This window comes from Triticum aestivum, chromosome 4A (assembly GCF_018294505.1).
Source record: "Triticum aestivum cultivar Chinese Spring chromosome 4A, IWGSC CS RefSeq v2.1, whole genome shotgun sequence".
In the NCBI taxonomy this organism is placed as follows: Eukaryota; Viridiplantae; Streptophyta; class Magnoliopsida; order Poales; family Poaceae; genus Triticum; species Triticum aestivum.
The window spans coordinates 375,674,242-375,697,799 of record NC_057803.1 but is presented as its reverse complement, the minus strand read 5'-3'; positions in this window follow the sequence as shown (position 1 = coordinate 375,697,799).

The following is a 23,558-nucleotide window of genomic DNA, read 5'->3' as shown; positions in this document are numbered from 1 at the left end:
GACCTTGCGAGGGAGGACCGCTTCGGCTCCGTAGACCAGGAAGAACGGGGTCTCTCCAGTCGGCTTGGTCACGGTTGTGCGGATGGACCACAACACGGACTGAAGCTCGTCGTACCAACCTCTGCCGCAGGCCTCCAGCTTCTTCTTGAACGCCTGGTCTTGAGGCCCCTCAGGACCTCCGCGTTGGCTCGCTTGGCCTGGCCATTGCTTCGGGGGTGCGCCACCGAAGCGTAGCATATCTGCGTTCCAAGGTTAGCACAGTATGTTTTGAAGAGGTTACTAGTAAACTGCGAACCGTTATCCGTGATGATGCGATTCGGCACCCCGAACCGGCTCACGATGCCCTTGATGAACTTGACCGCGGAACCCGCGGGAATGGTGCGGACATCCTCTACTTCAGCCCACTTGGTGAACTTGTCCACGACGACGTAGGGGTAGCGGTAGCCCCCAGGCGCCCGAGGAAACGGGCCCAAGATATCCAGCCCCCAGACCGCGAATGGCCACAAAAGGGGTATAGTCTGCAAGCCTCCTGCTGGCTGATGGATCTGCTTGGCGTGGAACTGGCAGGCCTCACAAGCTTTCACTAGTTCGACGGCGTCATTGAGCGCGGTGGGCCAATAAAACCCACTGCGGAACGCCTTGCCGACGAGGGTCCGTGATGATGAATGATGTCCACAATCTCCGCCGTGTATATCTTCCAGCAGTTTGTTCCCTTGCTCCTTGGAGATGCAGCGCAGGGATACATCGTTTGGCCGCTTCCGGTAGAGCTCTCCATCCTTGATGCAGTATGCCGTGGCCTGGCGTGCCACTCGCTCCGCTTCCTCCTCCTTCTCCGGCAGGGTCCCTTGTGTTAGGTAACTCCGGAGCTCCGTGATACAGCATCCCTCCCGAGGTTCCATCGTCAGGAGCAGACGTGCTCCTGAGGCCGGGCCACAGGCCAGAGCCCCTAAGGCAGGTGGCTGGGGGAGCTCCTCTCGGGGCTGAGCCGTGTTTGATAATGACAGCAGGGCTGATGGCTTGAAGAGCCGCTCTTCGAAAACGCCAGGCTCCTGAGGTAACCGCCTGGACGCCCGTTTGGCGATGTCGTCGGCCTCCTGATTGGTGCCACGGGACACATGCTGCAACTCCAACCCCCAGAACTGCTTCTCCATCTTGCGGACCTCCGCTAGGTAGGCTTCCATGTGCTCATCCTTCGGCTCGTACACTTTGTTGGAGAAATTGACAAGGAGCTGCGAATCGCCCTTGATGGTGAGGCGTTTCACCCCCAGGGCAGCCGCGGCCTTCAAGCCCGCTATTAAACCTTCATACTCTGCTATGTTGTTGGAGACCTTTTCACCTTGCTGGAAACAGAGCTGCACGGCGTAATAGAGCTTGTCCTGAGCGGGCGATATAAGCACCGCCCCAGCCCCAGCGCCATGCCTGGAGAATGCCCCATCGAAGTACATGACCCAGCCTTCTGGCGCCTCGCTTCCCGGGGACAGGGACCGATCCTCGTCAGCCTTGAGGCCTGGCGCCTCCGTCCATTCTGCCACAAAATCCGCCAACGCTGCTCCCTTGATGACTCTGGTCGTGCTGAATTCGAGCTGAAATGCTTGCAGTTCTATGTTCCACTCAGCGACCCTTCCAGCTGAATTAGGGCTCCTGAGTACTCTCTCCAGGGGGTACGATGAGACGACCTTGATGGGGTGACGCTGAAAATAGTGCCGCAGCTTGCGCGAGGCCATCAGTAGCGCGAGGAGGAGTTTCTGAGGCATGGGGTACCATGCCCATGCATCCCGCAGCACCGTGCTGACGAAGTATACTGGGTGCTCAACAAGGTGGAGTGCGTCAGTGCTGGTGGCTCCCTTCAGAGACCGTGGCGCCTCTTGAGGCAATGAGGCCTCCTGAGGCTGGCCATCTGGAAGAGGGGCCTCTTCCGCCTCTGGTGCGCCCCTCTGCGGCGGCTGATCCTCCTTAGCCACGGTGGCGGTTTCTGTAGGCCTTCCTTGTCCCTGTTCTGCCTTATCCTGGGCTGCTGTCGCGGTTTGATTCGGTGCTCATCTTTGATTGCACTAAGGCTGCGCTGGCGGAGTAGGGAGTGGAGGCGAGGTAAAGCACCAGGGGCTCTTGAGGGCGCGGAGCCACCATGACCGGTGGGCTGGTCAGGTATCTCTTGAGATCCTGGAACGCCTTGTCGGCCTCTTCAGTCCACTCGAAGGGCCCCTTTTTCTTCATTAGCTGGAAGAAGGGCAGTGCTTGTTCCCCCAACTTGGAGATGAAGCGCCCTAGTGCGGTCACGCGCCCCGTGAGCTTCTGCATTTCTCTGAGGGTCTTTGGCGGGCTCATGTCTTCCACTGCCTTGACCTTCTCCGGGTTAGCCTCGATGCCTCGGTGGGACACAAGGAAACCCAAGAGCTTGCCCGAGGGGACTCCGAACACACACTTCTCTGGGTTGAGCCGTAGGTTCACTGCGTTGAGGCTCGCGAAGGTTTCCTCCAAGTCTTGAATCAAGGTCCTAGCCTCCCGAGACTTCACCACTATGTCATCGATGTAAGCTTCAACATTCTTCCCGAGCTGCGAGACCAAGGTGATGTGCATCAGCCACTGGAAGGTCGCCCCTGCGTTACGCAGCCCGAATGGCATGCATGTGTAGCAGTACACCCCACACGGGGTTAGGAAGGCTGTCTTCTCGATGTCTTCTACCGCCATCTTGATCTGGTGATACCCATAGAAGGCATCCAAGAAGCATAGCAGGTCGCATTTCACAATGGAATCGACGATCTAGTCGATGCGGGGGAGCGAGAACGGATCTTGCGGGCATGCTTTGTTGAGGTTGGTGAAGTCGACACACATGCACTCCTTCCCTCTGTTCTTTGGCACAACGACAGGGTTGGCCAACCAATTTGGGTATCGGACCTCGCGAATGACCCCAGCGGCTTCTAATTTGCGGGTCTCTTGGACGATGAAGGCCTGCTTTTCTATGGACTGCCGCCTGGCCTTCTGCTTCACAGGGCGCACGTTGGGGCACACGTTGAGGTGATGCTCGATTACACTCCTAGGGATCCCTGCCAACTGGTCAGGCTCCCAAGTGAATACCTTCTTGTTTGCGCGCAGGAACCAGACCAAGGCCTTCTCCTGCTCGGGTTTGAGGTGGGCGCCTATGGTGAAAGTGGCGTTGGTGGATCCGTCCTCATCGACGGGTATCTGCTTGGTTTCTGCCTTGTCTTGGGTGAACAACTATTTCTTCTTGGCGGGTGCAGCCCCCTTGGGCCCGGGGGTCTCCAAGTTGGCGGGCTGTGCCGCTGCCGCCGTCTTGAAGGCGAGCTTGAGCACCCGCAGCGCATCCCCGGTGTCCCCGTGCACAGTGAGGACACCGCTACTCCCGGGCATCTTCATGAGGTTGTACGCCGGGTGCGTCGCGGCCATGAACTGGGCCAGTGCTGGGTAGCCGAGGATGGCGTTGTAGGGGAGGCCGATGGGGGCGATGTCGAAGTCGACCAGCTCAGTGCGGAAGTTGTCGTAGGTGCCGAAGGTTACGGGGAGCCGGATCTGTCCCAAGGAGCTGGACGACTTGCCCCCAACGCCTGAGAAGGGCCGGCTGGGTTGCAGCCGTTCCAAGGGTATGTAGAGGAGGTTAAAGGCCTCGACCGAGAGCATGCTGAGGCCCGCACCGCCATCAATGAGGGTTCTGGTAACGGCCACCTGGCAGATGGTGGGGGTGCACAGCATGGGGAGCGCACCCGAGCAGGTCGAGTTGGAGGGGTGGTCCTCCGAGCTGAAGGTCAGGCCGGTCTCGGGCGTCGCCCGGTCCAGGGGAGCCCCCTGCCGCGTGGAAGCGGCGCTGACCCGGCGGATGAACGGCTTGACGTGGTGACTTGTAGGCGGTGCCTGCGAGCCACCCAGGAGGGCCGCGACGACCGGGGGCGTTGGTGCAGCGCGATGGGCAGGGGAGAGGTTGCGGGGCTCCGTGGGTGCGCGGAGCGCGCGGGACGAAGAACCCGCTGGGGTGAGCGAGGGAGTTGCGGTGCGGCCGTCTTGCCACACGGACGGATGCTGGGACGATGCTTGCTGCTCATCCCCCGCCGGGCCGGTGGCGGCATTGACGGCAGGTGACGGGGAACGGCGAGGACGCCTGCCGACAGGGGCCGTCTGGGTGACGCGGGAAGCGAGTGCGGCCCGGCGCTCGGCGCGGGCCCGACGAGCGTTAGACATGGGCGTGATGGTCGAAGGAGAATGGGGTGCTGGAAGACAAATCCCGATGCACCCCTACCTGGTGCGCCAAATGTCGGATTTCGGGTTCCGGCAGACCCTTGAGGTTCGAACACTGGGGTGCGCGCGGAGATTTCGCCTCCTACCTACCTGCACCCCCGCCTTGCTAGGATCTGGACTAAGGAAAGAACAACGCAAGAGACACAGGGTTTATACTGGTTCGGGCCACCGCTGTGGTGTAATACCCTACTCTAGTGTGTGGTGTGGTGGATTGCCTCTTGGGCTGATGATGATGAACAATACAAGGAAGAACAGCCTCGCGAGGGTCTGTTCTTGGCTGGGGTGATGAACTACTAGGAGGAGCTCAGTCACCTTTCTCTCTCTCTCTCTTCTTGATCTTCTCTCTCTCTCTCTTTCCCTGCCTCTTCCTACTCTCTCTTTCGTCGCCCCCCGCCCTGCGGGTGGCTGGTCCTATTTATAGAGGCTCTGGTCCTCTTCCCAAATATTGAGCGGGAAGGGAGCCAACAATGGCGGGCTAATTTGAAGGGGGACAGCTAGTATCAACTATCATGACAAAAGTAGTCTTCGCCTGCGCAAAGCTCTGGTGATGACGCCGTCTTGGGCTCCGCAGTGACCTCCGTCTCGTAGTCCTTCTGGTCTTAGTCTCGTTGCACCGAAATGGCAACCTTTGCCTGATGCCTCGGTACTCCGCGGCTGCGCTTGCCCCCTTCGCGAGGGTCTTGGGTTTGTGTTGGTGAAGATGGGCCATGCTGGGCCCCCCTTTGAGCCACGCCGCAGGCCGCAGGCAGGCAAGTCTCGGGACCCCCGTTCCCAGAATGCCGACATAGCCGGATTCCTCGGATATGGAAACTTGGACCCCTTGCATAGTTCATAGACAAGTGAAAGTGGATACTCTAAAATGCGCAAGATAAGCGTGAGTGCTATGGATGGCGTTCTCGCAGGGAGAAGGGAGCAGATCCATACTGGTGTATTGATATGGTGAATATGTGGACTCGTGTGCGCCACCTCAAAAGAGCTACTTGCAGTCGTAGTTCAGGATAGGCACCGAGTCAAAGCTGGCTTGCTGCAGTTAAACTCCACCACCCCTTTCTTGATACTGATGCATATGTAGTTAGTTCTGATGTAAGTATTGCTGAGTACATTTGTACTCACGTTTGCTTAACTTATGTTTTTGCAGAGAGACTTCAGTCTCGCTAGTAGTTCCACGTGGACTTCGACGTTTAGCTTGTTACCTCAGCTACGATCTTGTACCCTTGGGAGGGTCTGGTAGATAGTCAGGCTCCTCAGCCTTCTTCATTTTTAGTTGTCTGTACTCAGACAAGTTAAGCTTCCGCATGTGCTTTGACTTGTATGCTCTGAATGTTGTGTCATGAGACCCATGTTTGTAATATCTCGCTCCTCGGAGCCTAATGAATAATACTCTGAGTCGTAGAGTCTTGTTGTGATGCCATGTTGTATTGCACATATTGAGCATATTGTGTGTATGATTGAAATGCTTGGTATGTGTGGGATTCGACAACCTAGTTGTTTATCCTTGGTAGCCTCTCTTATGGGGAAATATAGTCTTGTGCTTCCATGAGCCATAGTAGTCCGCTACAACCCAGTTCACCGGAGTCCTGCTAGCCCATCACTACTGCTCCGGAACACTTGACTGGCCGGCATGTGATTCACTTCGTTCCTGTGTCTATCCCTTCGAGGAAATGTCACGCGGTGACATCCGGAGTCCTGCCTAGCCTGCTACAGCCTGGGTTCCCGGAGTCCTGTTAGCCCAGTGCTATAGCCCAGATTCACACGCCGCTAACCGACATGCTCGATGTTGATTCATGTATGCCTGTCCCCGTAAGTTAGTGCCACTTTGGGTTCACGACTAGTCATGTCGGCCCGGGTTCTCTGTCATATGGATGCTAGCGACACTATCATATACGTGAGCCAAAAGGCGCAAACGGCCCCGGGCCATGGTAAGGCGACACCTGTGGGAATACCATGCGTGAGGCCGCAAAGTGATATGAGGTGTTACAGGCTAGATCGGTGTGATTTAGAATCGGGGTCTTGACATTGTGAGCGTTTGAGTTTTTTAGATGCTTATTCTGGTTATCATCAAATCAAGATGGCAGTTAAGGAGCAGGAGAAAACAACCTTTATCACTCCTTTTGGAGCCTTCTGCTACGTGTCTATGCCCTTTGGGCTCAAGAGTGCCCAGGCAACTTATCAGCGATGCATTTAGAATTGCCTTCACAACCAGATTGGGCGCAATGTTCATGCTTATGTGGATGATATTGTTGTGAAATTCTTTGACAACCTCCAGGTCTACAAAATGATGCTTAACCCAGCCAAGTGTGTTTTCGGTGTGCCAGCTGGTAAATTGTTGTGCTTTTTGGTTTCTGAGAGAGGCATTGAAGCTAACCCGGAGAAAATCAGGGCTATCACTTCTTTGGCCAAGCCGGCATGTATCAATGACGTCCAGCGTTTGGCGGGTCGTATTGCAGTTTTGAGCCGGTTTATAAGCTGTCTGGGAGAGAAGGCTATCCCTTTGTACCAAATGATGAAGAAAAACAGATCACTTTGTCTGGAGTGATGCTGCTAATCAGGCTTTTGAGGCACTGAAAAAACAGTTGGCCGAGCCGCCAATCCTTGCTGCTCCCATTGATAAGGAGCCCTTGCTTTTATATGTGGCTGCCAATAGCAGAGCCGTCAGTGTAGCAGTTGTTGTGGAAAGAAAAGAGTCAGGCAAGGAGCATCTGGTTCAGAGGCCAATTTACTATGTCAGTGAGGTGCTCATTGAATCTAAGCAGAGGTACCCACATTGGCAGAAGCTGGTTTATGGAGTATTCATGGCTAGTCATAAGTTGAAACAGTATTTCCTTGGTCATCCCATCACTGTGGTCAATTCTTCTCCTTTAGGGGATATTATTCAAAAATCAAAACAGAGAAGCCACAGGACGAGTGGCTAAGTGGGCCATTGAGCTTGGACCCCACGGTTTGAAATACATGCCTCGCACGGCTATCAAGTCTCAAGCACTGGTGGATTTCATCAATGACTGGATAGAGCTGCAGATGCCTGAGGAAAAGCCTGAGAACACATATTGGACTATTCATTTTGATGGGTCCAGGCAATTGGAAGCTCGGGGGCTGGAGTTATTTTGACTTCCCCACGAGGTGATAAATTTTGTTATGTTTTAAGGCTGATGTTCCATTGTACTAACAATGCAGCTGAGTATGAGGCCTTGCTCCATGGTCTTTAGATGGCTAGAGAGATGAATCTAAGCCGGGTGAGGTGCTTTGGCGACTCAGATTTGGTGGCTCAGCATGTTTCAGGAACTCGGGATTCCAAGGATCCTCTCATGGCGGCTTATCGTCGAGAGGTTGATCCTATTGCTTGTCATTTCAAGGGTTATCAGGTGGAACATGTTGATCATAGGAAAAATGAGGTAGATGATACGTTAAGCCGGCTGGGCTCTCAGCATAAGCCGGTGCCTCCCAATGTTTTCCTTGATATTTTGAATAACCCTTCGGTTAAATTGCCTACGAAGGAGGCTGTTGCTATCCCTGACCGGGAGGCGCAGTTGGTGGCGGCTCTTCATGTTATTACTGATTGGACTATTCCATATTTGGCTTATATGACTCGGGGTGAGTTACCTAAAGATGAAACCTTGGCCAGGCAGATAACTCGGCGGTCTAAGTCAATGACTATTATCAATGGTGAGTTGCACAGATGCAGTGTCACAGGGGTGTTTCAGCGTTGTATTTTTCCCGAGGAGGGTCGTGAGATTCTACGAGAGATTCATGAAGGGTATTGTGGCCATCATGATGACTCTAAATCTCTCGTTGCTAAGGCTTTTTGTCATGGGTTCTATTGGCTGACGGCTCATGCTGATGCAGAGGATCTGGTTAGCAAGTGCGATGGTTGTCAGAAATTTTCCCGACGAGTTCATGTGTCGGCTCAAGAATTAAGGATGATTCCAATTACTTGTCCGTTTGCGGTCTAGGGGCTGGATATGGTTGGGCCTTTCAAAAGATCCAAGGACAAAAAGACTCACCTATTGGTGGTGGTTGACAAATTCACAAAATGGGTTGAGGAAGAGCCGATCAGCAAATGTGATGCGGCAAAGGCAGTTAAATTCCTGAAAAAGGTTATTTTCCGTTTTGGCTACCCTCATAGCATTATAACTGATAAATTTGTCGAAGGGTGCTATGAAGGAATTCTGTCAATAAGAGCATATTCATCTTGATGTTTCATCTGTGGCTCACCCCCAGTCCAATGGTCAAGCTGAAAGAGCCAATCAAGATATCTTGAGAGGCATCAAGCCCCGGCTTATGGTCCCTTTGCAGAGGACACCGGGTTGTTGGGTTGAGGAGTTACCCTCAGTGCTATAGAGTATTAATACCACCCCCAACAGATATATGGGTTACACGCCTTTCTTCGTGGTTTATGGAATAGAGGCGGTTCTTCCCAGTGACATCCGTCACGACTCGCCCCATGTGGCGGCTTATGTTGAAGCTGATAATGAAAAAGCACATCAGGATGATCTTGACCTTCTGGATGAGGAGCGTGACCTGGCGGCATCTCGTTCGACGATTTACCAGCAAGATCTGCGTCGTTATCATAGCCGCCGGGTTAAAACCCAGACCTTTCTAGAAGGTGATTTGGTGCTCCGGCTCATTCAGGATCAAATAGATATGCACAAGTTATCCCCACCTTGGGAAGGGCCTTTTGTGGTCAGCAAAAATCGAAACAACGGGTCATATTACCTCATTGATGTTCAAGACCACAAGGACTCACACACGTCGGAGGAGGAGACTCGCCGGCCGTGGAACATTGCTCATCTTCGGCCTTATTACAGCTGAGCCACCGGCTCTTGTGTTGTACATACTTTCACCCATGTATATATTATAATTAGTGTAATAAAGCCGGCATCCCTGATAATTCAGGGTCTCTGTCGTTTCATTTCTGAGTATATGAGTTTTTATTGTCAATTTATAAGATCAATTGGGGGCTTCCTACTCATTGAGCATAGCTATGACTACCCTCTTGATCCGGCTTGCACGCCTTGTTACAAATAACATGGGGGCTTCCTGCTCACTGAGCAAAACTATGACTACCCTTTGATCCGTCTTATACGCCTTGTTGAAACTGACTTGAGGGTTTTCTGCCCAAGTTAAAAGTTACCAAAGAGAACTTTCTACAATGTGCAGTTCAAACAAAGGTAGCCAACCTTGATGGCTTGATATAGGTCACTTGGGGGCTTCCTATTCAATGAACATAGCTATATTTACCCCTTTGACCAGGCTTGGACGCCAGGTGTATTCACCAAAACTCTGGGTTATCCTGCCTTTGTATGTCTGCCACTCCACCCAGGTAATCCTAGAATGACCCGCCGTACTCTTGACAATCAATCTTGTAAAGACCCTGAACTTGTCAAAGTTAAAATGGTGGTTGGTCATGTGAGGCGCGACTTACATGTTTGATTAAATGATTAACTCAGTGGCTGTGCGGCCCTTGAACAACACTTGATTTCAAGGTTTGGCAGCCTATGAAAGCCTTGTTTTCCTGATTTGTTATTTTATTTGAACATTATTTGGGTTCATGTTTTTGTACCATATTGACATATGGTTTAAAATGATTCATGCCATATAGCCTTAATCTTTATGGCTCATATTTGACTGTATCTAGAGGTTTGATAACCCAGTCTAGTTTTGGACGATAAGTTGCCAGTATGATGTGATTGTGCACTTGGCGTTCTGTCCTCTAAGTTTTTGGGATATTACCCTTGCTACATATGGCGTTGTAAGCCGGCAGTATGAACAAATCTCAATTGGAGGTATGTTATTTACTTGTTATATGAATATATGCGGTTTTAATAACCCGGCCTGGTTATGGACTATATAGTCACCTGCAAATATTATATGGGGCATCATGACCCGCCCTGGGGTAAACCACCAGGGCACATGTTATTTATTTTTGTGCAGGGACTATGATAATATGACTTTCATGATTGTTAAAATTATGAGACAAGCAGCGGATCTTCATCATCAGATCGACGGCTCAAAATGTTATGCATATAAACACGCACGATGGCGTGGCAGATCTTTGTTTTTACTACCCTATGACACGGCTTTTCAAGCCCAAATGATTCATTGTTTTTCATGAAGTGCCGGTAGGTAGTGTCTGAGACGCCTTGTGGTTCATTTACCTTGGTCTTGCTAGGTTGAAGCTTTCGGTTTATCCAACACCAGTTCTTCCTCTTCCTCCACTGGCTGGAAATCAGGTTATCTCCAATTCATTCCAGTTACGACTTTGGATACAACATCATCATCTATGAGCGTGGAGGGATTAATATCAAGAGCGAAAGTGTGCTTACATGTTGGAGGAATAAGATCCATCACGGGATAAACTGGTGCTTTCAATTTTTCATTATGCACGGTATAAGCCGCCTGATACTTGGAAAGCTCAGCTTCCTCTGCCATCTTGCTTGCAGAAGGGCACATCTCCCTTAAATTTTTTGTAAAGTCCTCTGAAGTGAAGGGAGACCCATCTTCTTTTAAGCTTGGGCAGCCAGTAGCCAGCTCTGCCGGGTCAAGCTCTGCCTGCCATGCTATGGCCCGGCTCAGGGCAGTGATGGCGCCAACTCTGGCGGCTGACCGCTTTATCTCCTTTGCCCACTTGGGTATGACTGACATCTTATCCAGTGTTTCTCTGATAAGGGTAGGCGGCTGTTTAGTGTAAGAGACAGAAGCTATGGCTCGTTGCGCGCCGATTTACAATTGTTCCACAAGAGTGTAGGCGGCTTTCAGCTTCATGCACATGTCTGAGCCAAGGTGAGAAATCTTGGAGCCCACATCAGGAAAGATATTGATAGACCGGCTCAATGATTGTTCAAAACTGATGATGAAAGGTTGAAGTATAATATTACTTGACAAAGATGGCGGTTGTCATGGCATTGATTTGATGTTTCAAGCCGGATAACTCATTAGTTACCTGCTTAAGAGCAGCCTCAACATCTTCTGCTCTTTTTAACAGAGCTGCCTTCTCCATTTCCCAGCCGGTTCTCTCGGCGCTGAAATCCTTTTTTAGCTTCTCAGTATTTTCTAAAGCAATCTTTAGTTCTTATTTGGCCTTGGAAGTTTCAGATTATTGGTTTTAAATGTTCAATTCCGCCTACAAGATAAGGCGAGTCAGCAGCAATATATGATTATGAAGATCACCTTATTTGAAGTCCCAAGCATAATACAAGTATTTTACTTGGCACTTGGGGGCTAATGTACATTGCTCTTTTTGAAGACAACTCTATGATGACCCGGCTAAAATTTTACGACTATAGCCGGCTCATGGGGGCTACATATGTGGAGTTTATTCATAAATATGGTGACAAGTCCCATCTTAGCCATGCTGATTAAACTGGCCCTTGGCAGCTACATATGCAAAACTGAGCACTATACACTACTACAGGATGGTCCAAACGCGACACTACGATCAGAGACCTTCGACAAAACTGTGTGCGATGCCATAATCGCAAACTGTGGTGTAAAAAACACATCAAAAAAGGTGCAAAACGTTTGCGATGACAGATGCATCAAACACGATTCAGAATTTAGTTGTGTGTGTGACACAGGGCATACGGTTCAGCTCAATTAACTGTTTGGGATGAGGAGGCACAAAAGAAACGAGCAGCCAAATGAAGGCGTGTGCGATATACAACATATGGTTCACTGGGATGAACTGTGTGTGATTAGGCAACACAATGGAAACAGTTCAACTGAAGAAGATGTGTGTGATACGCGGCAAATAGGTCCATAATCTGAAATGTGTGTGAATACCAATAGTAACACAGACGATTGCTGCTAATAAGCCATGTGAATTGCTCTATCTATAGTAGAATAACATATATATATATAACTGAAATAAACATCCAATTACATAGGTGACTATACAGATCATTCACACACACCTTAATAAACAATTGCAAACATTCTAAAGTAGGAGAAATGATCGTCTAGTCATCTACTTCTTGTGATGCTCCCGCCAATGCTATGTGGCTTGATCCCTCGCCTGGGTCAGGAAGAAGATAGTTCCTCATGTCAACGACCCGTCAGTACATCTAGTAGCTTGTGTATGCGTCCATGGCCGCGTACTTGACATGTTCTTCATCTAGTCTCTTATGCCACACACTGTGCTAGGCGTTCTTGTCCCTATTGCTCTCTTGCTTCATCTTCGCATAGTAGGGGTCGATGATGGCCGAGGCGAGGTCAACCAGGGAGTACAATTTGCTTTTGTCGCTGCCCCAGACCTTGTAGTGGTGCTGGATGTTGACAAGATTCGGGCATTTCAAGTCCGAAACCTTGAGCACTTTTAGATCGTTGGTGGTGTCCACCGTAGCGAAACTGTAGTCAGAGCTGTTGATAAACCTAGAGAAACGCTCGCAAGGCCTTGTGGCAAGGTGAAAGTGGTAGAAGAGGACGTCATGTCTCACACACAACTGGACGACGACAACCTTCTGATCGTGCCCGGCACAACCGATCGTGTACTCGAGGTCGAAGCCGATGTCTCGGTACTTGTCTCGGCAAGGAACAGCTCCATAGTTTGGATGGAGCTCTCCACCGAGACTGGATTGTTCGTGTACACCACCGAGAGGGCCTTCCCCCTCACATGGGTGTCCACTACGTGATGCGTGGTGAATTGCCCGCCGTTGTCGTTGTCGGCCGCTGGGAGCGCCATTGGAACCACTGGATGTCCTCGCTGTATGTGTCTTAGTGGGTGTGTTTATTGTCTCGTGTGAGACGAGAAATGAAGGTAAATGGCCACAAGAATAAAACGGGGCTGGGCGGCGTAGATTCTTGGCGCGTCTGCATGGCAGTTTTTGCAGTGGGTAACTGCATCGTCGCGACGCGGCCGACGCAACCGCTTGCACACGAACATGCATGATCGTGCGCCGGCCCAAAACACTGGCATCGCGTGTGGAGGGACGAGGGCAGAGCACCCGGAGGGACGCGAGAGTAGAGCACGTGCGGCGGGGCGTGAGCGGAGCGTGCCACGGCCGCCTGAACCGCAAGCAACCACACACATAGAGCAGTTGAACACGCAGGAAATGGTCGCCTACAAGCCGGCCGACAGTTGCGTCGCTGCGTAGAGAGCGGCCGTGTGGTACCACCTCTGTGTAGTCTATAGTCTCCTTTATATTCCGTGCCACACTTTGCCCTCAAATTTAACTAACAAAATGTTAATGCATGTTCTAAAAATTATATAATTGGAAACTATGTTCAAATACAAATCCAACTATATAATCTTTGGCGACATACATTCGTATTTTATTAGTTAAATCATACTTATAAACTAGGACGGTGGTATAGTAGGTAATTAAATCGCAAACGTTTTTTATTAACCGTATGTGTACATGGCCTTTCGTCCTCCTCTCACACGTTTTGTCACCCCGCTGCCAAAGACGGCTTACAGCGCAAGCTTGCGTAGCGCGCGGGGGCATTCTTTTTGCCAAATGGTGGCGCCAATGAATTGTTAGTGGGCCCGTTCCCGCGCAACCTCGCAGGTTCCTGCGCAAGCTTCCCGCCCGACTCGATGAAATCCCCCAAAATCCCAATGCTTATCGGCCTCCTATAAAAAAACCCCACGGCCCACGAGTCCCGCGTCGCATTTTCCCCTCCATCCCTGTAGCTTATCTCGTCGGCTTCTCCCACATTCGCCAATGGCACCGGTCCGTTGTTGTCGCTCAGCCACTCCGCCGTCATCAGAGGACAGCTCCAGCTGGGAGGCTACACCGTGGCGGCGGTGCAGTCCCTGATGTAGTGTAGTGTGCGTGGCATCCCTGTTGGGTGTGCGCGGAACACCCACCACCCGCTCTGCCACCGGTGCCCGTCGGCAGCTGTTTCCGGCTGCCATTGCCGCCACACCAGCATGGAAAGCCAGGGCCATCGCCCACTCCGCCGCCGCGGCCCAAAGATGGGAGATGGCCGTCGTGGCTGCCACCCCACTGCCGGCTACTGTGGCCCTCACCCCCTCCGCCACCTGCGGCCCAAAGGCGGGAGGTGGTGGTCGTAGCTGCCACCCTGTCGTCGGCAGCTGTGGCCGCTAGCCCACCATCGACCGCTGGGTCATCACCCGCTCCGCCACCACCGCCCGAAGGCGAGAGGCAGAGGTGGATGCTCGCACGTGCGACAGTGACCTTGCGCGCTACACCGAGTTACTGCAGGAGGAGGAGGAGCGCCTCATCGAGCTTGCAAAAATCCTTACCGCCATTGTGGACGCGGCACACGCCGCCTGAGAGGCGAGGAATCAGGAGATCTACTAGGAGAACCACCGCTTTGAGAGGGGTCGTCTGGAGCGGTAGAGGGCGTTTGAGGTGAGTGTCGCTGAAGCTGCATTAGCGGCAGGCACCGCATTGCGGTTGCCCAGCTCGGCGGTAGGCTCCTCCTCCTCCGCCTCTTACTGAGGACGCTCAGCAGAGGAGAGGTGGTCGGAAGTAGTACAGAGCCCCTCCACCGGAGTGGTATTAGTATTTAGGGGCTATTTTGTTCAGTTCATCTGACTATAGATGTGGTGGAATTGTACAATGGACTTAAAATTAGGTAGTATATATAGTTGAACTAGCTATTTTAGTACGTGGTTGGCAACAATTGGGGCAAATTTTGGTCGGTTTAGCTGTCGAGTTGAACTGTTTGCATAAATTAAGAATGACGGCTTAATCTATGAATGAAATCTATGCTTAATTACTGAATTTTAGTTGCAAAAATTAGATACTGCTAGTGATTTTTAGCTTCATATTTTGACAAATCGCAGTGTTACCAGGATTGACAAATCTTACCAAATTGTTTGTACGTGGTTGCACACGGGTCATCCAAAACAACCGTTTGCCTTGAAGGGATGCACAAATCCTGCGCTGCTCTCACTTTGCATACGTGTGTTCTATCTAAAACGTTTGCGACCAAGAGCTGCAGAAATCCTGCTCGGCACATTTTCTCTTGGCTTCCTGAGGAAGCTGTCGGTTTGCATACGGGTGTTTTAACTAAAACGTTTGGGGTGAGTGTTTTATAATTAAAAAGTGAATTAAATTGCGGCTTGGGCGCCATTAATGGAGAGGATGCGAGCAAGGCGGGCGGCCATGGAAGTCAAAGGGCTCGCTTCCCAGTGAGCCTGTGCAGTGTACAACTCGCACGCTTCCTAGTGAGCCTACACACTCAAGGACAACTTGCACGCCTCTCGGTCAGCCTGCGCACCGGACGGCGCTCACACGCCTCCCGTTCAGTCAAGGTCAAGCAGCTATCCGCACGGCACCTCCTACAACCATTAAAACCAAGACACATGGCGTCACGTGAATGGTTAACAAAATTTTGGATTTACTAGAATTTAAAACCCAGGCATCTCAATGTTTTGCCGGCAATCAACGGTGCCCTGGTGTTTGAAATTCATTCCCATTTCTTGCATGGGACCTAAGCATGCACCCAAGGACACATATTTGATTTTTCAACCAATTTATATGCACTGGAGGATGTGCATGTAGTTCAAATTTGAATTATGCACATAAATGCATTGAAAACTCAGTTAATGCATAAAAATATACAAATGAACCCCGAAAAATCACAAAAATTCACACAACACTCCTGTTGTTCTATGTTTAACCGACAAAAAAAATTTGAAAGCAATAAGAGGCATTGGATATCGTTTCATCCCCAAAGGTGGGACGTTCCCTACCGAAAACCATCATGCTTGTTGTGAGAAGCTCCGGTTTGTGAGAAGCATATACCCAAACCTGCCCAAATGGGACAAAATTTGTACGACGGCATGTTGACGCCGCTCCATGATAGCATGCGAAGTTTCATGAATTTCAGACAAGTTTTAGATTTACTAGAATTTAAAAACCAGGCATCTCAATGTTTTGCCGGCAATCAACGGTGCCCTAGTGTTTGAAATTCAATCCCATTTCTTGCATGGGACCTAAGCATGCACCCAAGGACACATTTGTTTTTTCAACCAATTTATATGCACTGGAGCATGTGCATGTAGTTCAAATTTGAATTATGCACATAAATGCATTGAAAACTCAGTTAATGCATAAAAATGTCCAAACGAACCCCAAAAAATTACAAAATTTGACACAACACTCCTGTTGTTCTATGTTGACACGAGAATTTTTTTTGAAAGCAATAAGAGGCAATGGATATCGTTTCGTCCCCAAAGGTGGGACGTTCCCTACCGAAAACCATCATGCTTGTTGTGAGAAGCTCCGGTTTGTGAGAAGCATATACCCAAACCAGCTCCAAATGGGACAAAATTTGTACCATAGCATGTTGATGTCGCTCCATGATAGCATGCCAAGTTTCATGAATTGCAGATGAGTTTTTGATTTACTAGAATTTAAAAACCAGGCATCTTAATGTTTTGCGGGCAATCAACGGTGCCCCGGTGTTTGAAATTCATTCCCATTTCTTGTATGGGACCTAAGCATTCACCCAAGGACACAGATTTGATTTTTCAACCAATTTATATGCACTAGAGAATGTGCATGTAGTTCAAATTTGAATTATGCACATAAAATGCATTGAAAACTCAGTTAATGTATAAAAATGTCCAAATGAACCCCAAAAATCACAAAAATTCACACAACACTCATGTTGTTCTATGTTGACACGAGAACTTTTTTTGAAAGCAATAAGAGGCAATGGATATCATTTCATCCCCAAAGGTGGGATGTTCCCTACCAAAAACCATCATGCTTGTTGTGAGAAGCTCCGGTTTGTGAGAAGCATATACCCAAACCTGCCCCAAATGGGATAAATTTTTTACCACGACATGTTGATGCCGCTCCATCATAGCATGCCAAGTTTCATGAATTTCAGACGAGTTTTTGATTTACTAGAATTTAAGAACTAGGCATCTCAATGTTTTGCCAACAATCAACGGTGCCTTGGTGTTTGAAATTCATTCCCATTTCTTGCATGGGACCTAAGCATGCACCCAAGACACATATTTGATTTTTCAACCAGTTTATATGCACTAGAGCATGTGCATGTAGTTCAAATTTGAATTGTTCACCTGAAATGGCTAGAAAACCAATTTAATGTATAAAATGTTCAAACGAACCCTGAATAATTCCAATTCTTTTAGGACACACATATAGTTGCATATTCACTCCAGATAAAAGGTCTAGCAATTCAAGCACCGTCGATGGCCGCTGTGACCCCATTATGTAATTCAAATCAAGATGAAAAATCAAGTAGATCACACACGGTTTATTATCAGCAACCGTGTGAGATGTAGTACAAAATATCTTAGAGCATCGTCAGCGCATAGTACGCCTATGGCTTACGCGAGAAGGTGCCTCGGCTACAATCCATAGCCGGCGTCTCAAGCACACTAGCTCGCTCCCCAAATATCATTTCACTATTCAATCGTCGCTGGTGAAGGATGGGCACGTGGACCCACGTCGTGAGGGCAACTTCGGTGGCCCACTCTGGCGAGAGCACGGCCGCAGCCGCCATGCGTGTGCTAACAAGGTGCATGAGCGCGGCCGCAATTTGCGACCGGGCAGCAAAGGCAGCCCAAACGTCCACTGTTGCTTCTTAGGTGGTGGCAGCAACATCTGCCTCGGGGATAGCAACTGGCGAGAGCAGCACATCAGCTGTTTGTTCCACAGGGGCGGCCTTAGCCCTGATGGAGGCCGCCCACGACCATGTCAAGGACACCCACGCCCAGCTCCTGGCGGTCACCGCACAAATCGAATGAAGCTTCTCCGACAGTGGTCGGCAACCCACGGCCGAAGAGCTGGCAATCACCGAGAGTGTTCGAGTAGCCGTCCGTTCCTTCACCGCATACCTTGCGACGACAGAGCCCGTCCAAGGCCAGATCGTGTCCGCCCACACCCAGCTCGTGGCGGCCTTTTCCAAAGAGATGGTGGACGCAGATGACGAGAGGCTTGCCAAGTATGGTGCGATGGATGCCATGGAGCCCCTTCCCCAGGAGACCGTCCGGCGCGAGCTGGACATGGAGGCGGCGGTGGAGATCGACGAGCACCAGTCGTAGTAGTACTCTTTGTTTTGTTTAATTAAGAGCGTCGGTCTTTAATTTGTTAGAGTAATGTTTAGGCCAGCTAGCTCTGTTTAATTGTTGAACTTGCTCGATTAAGAAGTGTGGGTGTGCTGTAGTATCCTTTGTGTACCCAAATTATGCAATGACGTGGATGACCACCATAACCATGGAAGTTCGAACCAAAACTTTTGACGTTCAAACTTATCACACAAGGGTTAACCTATCTGAATCATTTGTGATGTCCACATATCATACACAGTTCTGAATAAGGGACTGTGTCTGATGACACTTTGCGCGCCAGTTTTTTGGCCGAAGGGATTCCAAATTTTCAGCTTCTGCGGAAATATCTACCTGCCCGCCCCTCCCCCTTACCAAAAGCCACATTTCCCCTCTTTCCGCCTTCCTTTCCAAGTTGAAACCTTCACTCCTTGCTTGCAGCACCGCCGCCTCCTCGCCGGCGACCCTCCTTCACGCTACTCGGCCTCCTCTATCCAGGCAGGTAATCCACACCCAACCCCCATCCTCCTCCTCCTTCCACATCCCACATGCCCCGACCGTCGGCGCGAGCGTGGTACCTTCCACCCAAATCACCGACCCCTCCACCAAAAAAGCGTCGTCCTAAGCCATGGTGCACGTAGTATAGCCAGGACCTCAAGGAGAATTTGGCAGCGGAGAAGAAAATCGCGGCCGCACGTGCGGATGAGGTCGCGATGGCTGCCATTCGTGCTGACCCCCAGATCTTGGAGGAGCCCCTTGCTAATTTCTAGCTACGCCGGTTAAGCTTGCTTGGATTATCCATTGCATGTGCTGCTCCTGCCTTTCCTTCACAAATTCTAATGAATTGTGCTATCTAATTTCACCATGCAATGTGTTGCTCTAGTGTATATGTTCTATATGTCGTGTAGTGTGGTGCTCACTTATTAACTATTTTGCTAATTAGTTGTCGTCTTCAGTTAACTGTTTGGTTCAATTCTGCAAATGTGATGTTCAATTCTTTAGGCTGCAATTTTGTATTGTCTTCCATGCAAGAAATAAATCGAATTTATCTTTACAAAATTGTGGGTGCATTCTGTTATTGTATACCATGTGAGGAATAAATTGAATTTGGCTGTGGTAAATACATGAGAAACAAGTATAATTGCTACAATTGGCTGTAGTTAACTGGTTGGTTAACTCTTTGATCTTATATTAGGAGTATGTTATATTGTGCAATGTGGTGCTAAGTTAATGTTTGGTTCATTTGTTGTGGTGTTTAGTTAACTGCTTGGTTCAATTCTGCAATGCGATGTCCAATTATCGTGGGTAGAATTTTGTATTGTTGTGCATGTGAGGAATAAATCGAATTTGACTGCACTTAATACATGAGAAACATATACATGTGCTATATTTCCTAGTTCTAATCATGCTTGGTTTGGGTGAATGGGTTTTTTGTGTGGCTTCAATTAATCTGATGAATATGCAATGTGCTTATTTTTCATCAACATATTTTACTGATAGCATGCAAACCCTTACTTAATTGGATGACTAACTACCTTATATGTGTTGCAGGGAAACAATGGGAAGCACCGAGGTTTACAATCGAGGTTAGCACGTGCATGGTCCATTGTCTAATAGCACATTATTGTGCAATTGCAGGAACCATTCTAATATTTTGGTTTTTAACAATTTGGTCTTGCACGTGTAGGTCCTGCTGTCAGAGGTTTTGACCCACTGTTCGACCCTTTTTGCATATGGGGAAATGAGTTGTCCATGAATATCAATCAAATCAAGAAACTCAGAAAGATTGTTAGGATAAAGAAATTAGTGACAAAAAACAACAAGACCTTTGTCTGCACAATGAAGAAGACATCAGTTCACTACAAGATGGTACTAACTATTATACCTTGCCTTTTTTATCCCTTTGCCCCATTTCCAATATAGAGAAGATATTTATGCACATCCTTGTTTTTAGGCCTTTCCAAAGCAGTTCACTGATGATTACCTGTCAAACCACCTCTATGGTTAGGAGGCGAGGAAGGTTTTCATACAACACCCACGGTTCAATATTGAAGTGTTCCTGAAGAGGACGAAGGACGGATGGTCAATCATCCACAGGCACTGGACTAAAGTTGCAAAGACCTTCAACATGGATGAAGGCTCAATATTCGCATTCCGCTTCAGAAGTTTTCCAGATGAGATGCATCTGTCTACATACGGTCTATGATGCTAATTTCGAAAGGTTCTACATGTTGCATGTGGAACTTGCTATTGGTGCAGTTGTGTAATGGGGTAGCTGAGTGCTGAAGCTATATCATGTTGTACTCTCATGTATTTCAATTATGAAATTATGCTTCCTTAATATGGAAATGAAATATATTGTGTGCTTAATATGAAATGTCAATTAGATTAATAAATGGATTATGAATAATCAGATAATTAGCCTGCTAATTGTGTTTTTCTATTGCAAACGGTTGTTTAAAAAATACAGTGGGCGATGACCTCAGGCAATGCACACAGTTTCTAGGAATAAACCGCGTTGGATCAATAAACAATCACACACGACATTCTCTTGAAAACTGTTTTGCGTTAGGCCACCTTGCTCAAATTTTTACCACATAAAAACTATCTGTGATGGACAACCTTTGCCACACAGTTTCTTCTATGGACCGTGTGTGATACATTCAATAGCGCAAATGATTTAACAGGAAAAATTGTGTGTGATGTACCTGTGAATGTAAACGTTTTCCTTGGAGCGACTGTGTGGGATGTGCATACGAACGGAAATGTTTAGCGGGGACTGACTGTGTGGGATGTACTTGCGATTGGAAATAATTTCGTCGTATAATTGTATTTTTAGCTCTACTATATGTATTTTCGTATTTGAGTGCTTGCCAGTCACACACGACCTCATTTTGTCGAATGTGTGTGCCAGGAGGGCATATCCCCGATGGTTTCTGGGTCGTGTGGATAGAACCCCCCTATCGCCCACTCTCACTTGGCGACGCTTCCAAATGCCATCATGAAAAGGGGTTAAAAACCGTTTGTTTAGGACCGATGTGTACCAGTGATAATTTGTAGTCCCGGCTTAACTTTCCAGTTTAAGCCGGCCCTTGGGGACTACTTGTTTCAATTCAGCAGTTGCAAGTTGTCATGACATGTCTAGAAGGTCAACAAGGATATTTAAGTCTACAACATATTCAAGTTTTTCATATTTAGTAGACTTGGCGGCTGACAGAAAAATACTTATATGAGAAGGTTCTGGTAGTGCTTACCTCAAAGCACTCCTTCTGAGGTCAACCAAGCCGGCTTTAATGTCACGGCTAGTGTGAAGGCGGTTTAGATAGCTCGCATGGATCTCATGAGCATTGAACTGGGCATAACTCTCCAAGTCCAGTTTACATTTTCCCTTGTCACCAGCGGAGAACTCTTCCTTGGCCCTGTGTTTGGAAAGGACAATGGGGTTGCCTAGAGCTGTAGAAGCAGTCCCAGTAACTATTACGTCTTCAGTTTCTTGAGCCGGCTGAGCGGACTGGGCGGTTTAGCATTCTCCGGGTCAACATTCATGGAGTCCATGGTGACATGGTGCTCCTATGGTGGTAGGTCATCAAGGGGTGCTTCAGAAGTTTGATGCAGCGACTCAGACATTGTCTGCTTTTCTGGATCAGCAACCTTGGGATCTTCAGCTGGTTTATTAACCTTCAGCTTCTTGCTGGGCTTGGCCATAGCACTGAAAAAGAAATGCATACGACGAGTTTAGTATCTCAATTGAATAAGTGCTGGAGCAAACAAAGTTTAAAGTTCTCACCTGGGTACGGTTTTGAAAAGAGGGACGTGAGTCCCAGTGGAGTCGCCAGATGAAGATTGAGGAGTTCCCTGATAATTTGAGTCGGACTAATTAAGTGGTTGGCATATAAGACTTGCTTTTGGATAAAAAGGGATTGGGTTCTGTGGCACCTCTTTCCGGCGCTTGCGAGGAACTGGTGTATTGGGTAAGCCGGAGGAGAGAATCCCACCGCCACTATTTCAGGTTGTGTGGCGAGTTTCATGCTGCTGTTTCTTCAAAAGAAAGTTGGGATCCAATTAAGCTAAAGGGTGAGAAAACCTTACTCTCCGGCTCGCTTGACGAACTTTCTGTCTTGGCAGAGGTTCTGAGTCAGAGGAAAGGAGAGTTACCTCATCACCATCTGCATGGCTGGCTTCCGCATCATCCTGATAGTAATCATTGTCAATAAGATGAACAAAGAAAGAGCTAAGGGAGTCAAGTTCTACCTTCAACTCATCCTCCAGAGTAACCAGATCAATTGCATCTGCCTTCTTCTTGGCAGGTTTCTTGTTCGCCTTGGTCTTATTCCTGGTCTTCTTGGCTGGCTTGTCCTGAAGTTTCTTGCTCCAGAAGGGGGAGTTAGCCTGCAGAAAGATCAAGTAGTAATGAGAATACAATTTAATAAATAATGAGTTTGAGAAAATTGCTTGAAAATGCCTACAACTGGCGGCTTGTTGATGGTGCAGAAGGGGTTTAGCCCCACCTTGCTGCAAGTTTCTAGGCTCATGTTCAGCAGGGTCTTGGTCATGCCACTGATCTATTTATCATCTAGACGAATTGAGGAGTAACGCAATGGATCTTTGACGTTGTCAGTATACTCGCACATTAAGTCGGACCGGCGGCTTAAGGGCAAGATCCTCCATGAGACCCAGCAACGAACCAGATCAACTCTAGTCAAATCGTTGGCCATTAGAGCTCTGATTTTTGAAAATATGGGCATATATTTGGCCCGCTCTTCTGTGCTGATCCACTTCGGGAGAGGATGTCTGTTGCTAAGCCGGCTCTCACGGTAACCCGGCAGAGGATTTTCGCCGTCCGGAGAGGTGTCTTTGCAGTAGAACCAAGTCTGGTTCCAATCCTTCGGATGGCTGGGAGGTGCAGCAGCAGGAATTGTGGCTTCTTTTCTCCTCTGAATTGACATGCCACCTAGTTCTAAGCTGGGGCCGTCCATGGATTCAGTCTGGCGGTTTAAGTAATAAAATTCCCTAAACAGTTCTACAGTGGGCTCCTGTTGAAGGTACACTTCACAAAACACTTGGAAATTGCAGATGTTGAAATTGAGTTGGTCCCAATATCTTGTGGATGGAGTTTGAAGAAGTGCATCACGTCAAGAAAGAATTTGGAACCTGGTGGAGTGAACCCCCTGAGCATGTGGTCGGTAAAGACTACTACTTCACCTTCTTTGGGGTCAGAGGTGGTCTCATGTCCTGGGACCCTCCAGTGAATGACATTCTTGGCATCTAGAATTCCCACCTGAACATGCCCGTTCCGTGTTTTCTTAGTAACCTGGGAAGC